Consider the following 5173-nt stretch of genomic DNA (forward strand, 5'->3'; position numbering starts at 1 on the left):
CGTTACGAACGTCCGCCATGTCAAGTTTGACAAAGTCCCGAAGAAACTCCTCTACCTGGTCCACATCTGGTCGCTTCGGCAGGACACTAAAGTCTACCACCAAGGTGTTCTTTCTATATGATGTCATTCTAAATCGAATGCAACGTATAGACGTGGTAAGCAGTAAAGTTAAACCAGAGCACAGTAAAAGAACGTGTGTCGCTTACGAAGAGCGATTGCCAACTGATGATAAAATGTCGAATGTTCTGTAAAAATTTCATTAAAATCAGGCATTAAATAAATGAGATCTACCTTACCAAAATTGGTCATTTTGTATGGAAAATTGAAAAAGTTGCAGACGTTTTGTCCAATACTGTATGCGGCGAAATTTCCAACTAACTTTCATCCTCAAATTAAAGAACAAACATAATTAAGATAAGTCTCCTTTGACACCAACTCGAAAAAATGCACTCTTAGAGGTTTTGTTTGGTTAAAATCTGTTCCTGGCCCAGTGTGCATTGCTACGAGCTCGAGGATTTAGTCGGCAATAAATTGGGTGTCTTTAGGTCTGCTGATTCAAACCCGAATGATCCGTAGAGGTTCCAGTTATGACGGTGTTACACTAGTAAGCCATGAGTATATTACCCAATTCTTTCTAATTCAATTCACGATTATTATACCATTGAGAACGAACCTAATGACTTGATTGATAACAACACTTGCCATAAACCTTATACCTTTATATTTTTTTTGTATTTTACATCACTTTATTTTTCGATAAACTGTTGTAATTAATTTCAAAAAGAACTCGGCGACCTAGCACTATTTTTTCTTTCTCTAATATATATAATCAGACCTACGCTCATGAGCACAGATGTATTTTCCTTCTGCATCAACCATTGCATAGCAAATTTTGTTCGGGTTCTACGAATCCAGAACATGTCTCGCTAGATTTTTTGGCAGAGTGTACAACAACACCTGTTGTTTACCTTTTCGAGCAGTTGGTCGCCGGTTCGCTAAAAAAATCAAATCCAAATCAGCCAAACATAATTTCGACATGTACATGTATCCATGACCTGTTCGAAGATGTTTCCATGGTTGAACAGTATTAGGTATAATTGTTAACCACTTAGAAAATAACTTATTAAATACTTTTCACTATTAATGCGGCGGACCGCAACCATTTTAAAACGCGACAAGTGATAGGACGAATTCCATCCAGAATGAGTCGAAAAAAATAAAAATCGTGCTCGATAGTCTTCGATTTGGATTAAATTTTGCACATGTTTCTGGTATGGTAGAATAAATGTTTTCCATAGAAAAATTGATCATTTTGACTCAAGTGTAACTTTTGAAAATGGCCCATAAATTTTTGCATGCAACTTATTTGAAAAATTCTAACTCGGCAACTGTTTATTTTAGAGAAAAATGTTCTATGAACAAGTTGTAGTGAACCGTTTGGACTATTAGAAAAAATATACACTGATAAAATATTTCATTTATTTTCATAAAAAATTCAAAGATAAAACTTAAATTTAAAATTACACAAAAACCCCATTTTTTATATTTTTCAAATTTCCACCTTAGAATCTTGATAGTTAACAGATATTTGGGACAAAGTTTCATGATGGAGAAATTTTTAATAAAAAAGTATTTCTAAGAACAACTTTTGGTCGATTTTCAAAATTTTGATTTTTTGTCAAAATAAATACGTTTTGATGATATAGTAAGCATCTTTAAATGATTGTAAGCCATGATGATTACATGAATAATTTCTCTAGAAGTAGCCATTTTCGAAATATATCGAGTTTAATGAAAAAAAAAATTATTTAAATACTAAAATAGGCCGTTTTCATTAGTTATTCGCGATTCTCCATCAAGGAAAATATGTAAATGCACAGAAATATGGTCTTTGCTCTCTAAAACGTATAATTATGAATGGATAAATGCGAATAACTTATGAAAATGGCCTATATTATTATTTAAACAATATTTTTTGCATTAAACTTGATATAATTCGAAAATGGCTACTTGTAGAGAAATTATTCATGTAATCATTATGGCTTAGAATAATTTCAAGATGCTTACTGTATCATCAGAACGTATTTATTTTGACAAAAATTCAAAACTTTAAAAATCGACCAAAAGTTGTTCCTAGAAAAACTTTTTTATTAAAAATTTCTCCATCATGAAACTTTGTCCAAAACATTTGTATACTATCAAGATTCTATGGTGAAAATTTAAAAATATTAAAAATGGGGTTTTTGTGTAATTTAAAATTTAGGTTTAAGTTTTGAATTTCTTATGAAAATTAATAAAATATTTTTCAGTGTATATTTTTTTCTCATAGTCCAAACGGTTCCGTACAATTTCTTCATAGAACATTTTACTCTAAAATCAACAGTTTCGGATTTAGAATTTTTCAAATGAGTTGCATGCAAAAAATTATAGGCCATTTTCAAAAGTTATACTTGATTCAAAATGATCAATTTTTCTATGGAAAACACTTATTCTACCACACCAAAAACATGTGCAAAATTTAATCCAAATCGAAGATGGTCGAGTTCTGTGACTGACCGATTTGACATGGAATTCGTCATAGACTGACTGACAGCATAAGGAATTGGAAAAGAGTGTAATGAGAGAATTTCAGGGGGCCGATATGATGGCCATATCTTATTGCCTCTTATCGAACGCAAGCAGCGCTCACCAATATAGCGTTATAATAATCAATGCCGCTGGTGTGAATGTGGGAAAATGAACCTAGGTACACAAAATCTACGCATATTGTTCGTTATTATTTCCATAGCGTAGCTCGCGGTTTAAAATAAAAGTAAGTTTCATATATATTTTCATTAAAACCACAATGCAGTGTTGTTTCCTTCTTTCGGTGTCGATTCTCATAATCAGAAGAACAATTATCACGATGATAACATTTCGCATCACAAGTTTCCAATCAATATCGATGCGCGGGATAGATGGCTAAATGCCATTGCGAACGCGGATTAAACCACTGATAAGTAAACCGAAGACTTTCAATGCACATTCTCACATACCAGCTTTGCGCAGTTTTTGTCTTGTTTGGCGCATTTTGTACCATTTTCATTCACACGGAGGGTAAACATTCAACAAATACATGAGTGTGCGTGAAAATTTCAACTGGAGTATAAATGTATGCTCCCGATAAGAAGGCACAACAAGACCTGTCAAATACCATAGTGAAAAACTATGATGCCATCCCTCTGGAAAATTTAGATAAGAGAGAATAGGCTGTCGCGCTGATGAGGGTACCAAGTGTTCCAGTTCGGTTAATTTTGCCGTGTGGTATGCTTGAGTGGATACTCGACTACGCATTTAAGAACCTCATTGCTCGGATTAGTTTTATTTTTGCGGATGGTGATCTGCGTCGATCCACAAACCGATATGGGATATGTAGTTGAAAGGAAAAATATACGAAAAATGAATAGCGTAATATGAATAGCGTAATATGAATGTTCCGTGAAAAATCGATAAGGAAATTGTAAATAGTAGTACAGATATCTGTGATAGTAATTATTCCGGATAATGTTCAAAGTGTAAGCTAAAAGTAAAACAAGTAGATTGGATAATACTACACTCAAGAAAACAGCCTCCTCGAATAAAGGTGCCGTTGCACATACTTTGGAAAATTTATCATTTTCATTGATTTCATTTGTACCATATATTCACTATATTTTTCTCAAGTACTTTATATTTGTGCAGTGCATACATATCATTTGAGTCACATTCATAGTATGTGCAAGCTTTGCACCTTCTCAGAGCACATTGTGTATGCAAAGATGGCATCCGAAAATTGGTTGTTTTCTATTGTTTTGTGATTGTTCGTCGGTAATAATTCAAGTTAATTTAGTGGTATTTCAGCCAAATATCAATATCTGAACACTGTTCCGACATCTATTGATGTCTGTGTAGATGCGTAAGTTGAAATTCATCAATAATCCCATTTCTGGAAGGACAAACATCCAGCAATGATGTTGGATTATGCTACACAACCAAAACGAGTAACGGCAGGAATTTGTGGAAAATACATCACTTACATCCATGGAATAGGTAGGAAGTTGTTCGTGAGCTCATTCGATATATCCATGGTTTAAAAAACAAACCATCAATGTGTGCTTTCTATGCTAAAAACAACAAAATATTATCCCTTGAATTGATATGCATCATCAATACATTTGGTAAACGCAATCAATGAAAGGTATGTGTCCGGTTTATTGATTAGATGTAAAGTCATCATACGTTAAATGGAATCAAGGATTGGCGATAGTTCATCGATTTAACACATACATTGCATTTGCAAACCCCCATTGCAAAAATCCATGTAGGTCAGCACATGTATCCTACTAGGAGTTTATCTTGAGTGTAAGGTTTCTATTGATTTCTCAAAAAATTAGAAGCAAAAGAGGAAAAAAATATTATCTTAGTATATATTTTTTTATTCGGGTAAGGACATCATTATTTTATATAAAAAAAAGACTATTCTCTTTACGCTTAAAATTAAAACACACTGAAGTAGACGCATAGGACCAGCAAGGGTTAATCGATCACTTTTGGAAAACACCAGCGCCCCAAGCGATGGGTGATGAAACCGAAAATTCAAATCTCTTGTGTGGCGATTTTGTTTTGATGATTTCATTATTTGAAAGCGATGACCAAAAAGCCTCATCAGTTCTAGATTCAACTGATGAGGTGTTTTTCTAAAATAAATTTATTGTTATTACGAAAAAATGGTGGGCTTGTTTTTGAGTATACGTGAACAGATCAGGTCTTCTCAGTTCGATCGTTCGACTATTCAGACGTGAAAAAATAGCTAAAACTTAGAAGTGATAGATCAAGCTTTAAGAGGATTGAAAAGTAAAAATAGTCCGCTAGTGAAATGTTTTTGAATTAAATCTGTGAGCAACCTGAAACCAAGAAAACATTATGTGAATACTAATAATACGTTATTTACTTGGTAGCTTTTTAATGAATGTTCGAATCCTCTGAGCAGAATCTCAAATAGAGAAACTTAAAAAGTAGATGGAGTACCGTGTACCTTTTAATTCCGCTCCTAAATGCTTATCTTTGACAGATACGCGTATTTCGACTACCATTTGCAGTCTTCTTCAGTGTCTGGTAGCTTTGTTAGCGTAAGCGTAGTTACGGTATACTTCAT

The 5173-nt window shown here is 33.6% G+C and overlaps 1 long non-coding RNA gene across 1 annotated transcript; it reads left to right on the forward strand.

Moving 5' to 3' along the window:
• Window positions 1-2754: 2754 nt before the first annotated feature.
• Window positions 2755-3084, forward strand: LOC110675436. Its single transcript, XR_002499490.1, has 2 exons — window positions 2755-2812; window positions 2890-3084. It is a non-coding gene; the product is annotated as an uncharacterized LOC110675436 (long non-coding RNA).
• Window positions 3085-5173: the final 2089 nt, after the last annotated feature.

This window comes from Aedes aegypti, chromosome 2 (assembly GCF_002204515.2).
Source record: "Aedes aegypti strain LVP_AGWG chromosome 2, AaegL5.0 Primary Assembly, whole genome shotgun sequence".
NCBI lineage: Eukaryota > Metazoa > Arthropoda > Insecta > Diptera > Culicidae > Aedes > Aedes aegypti.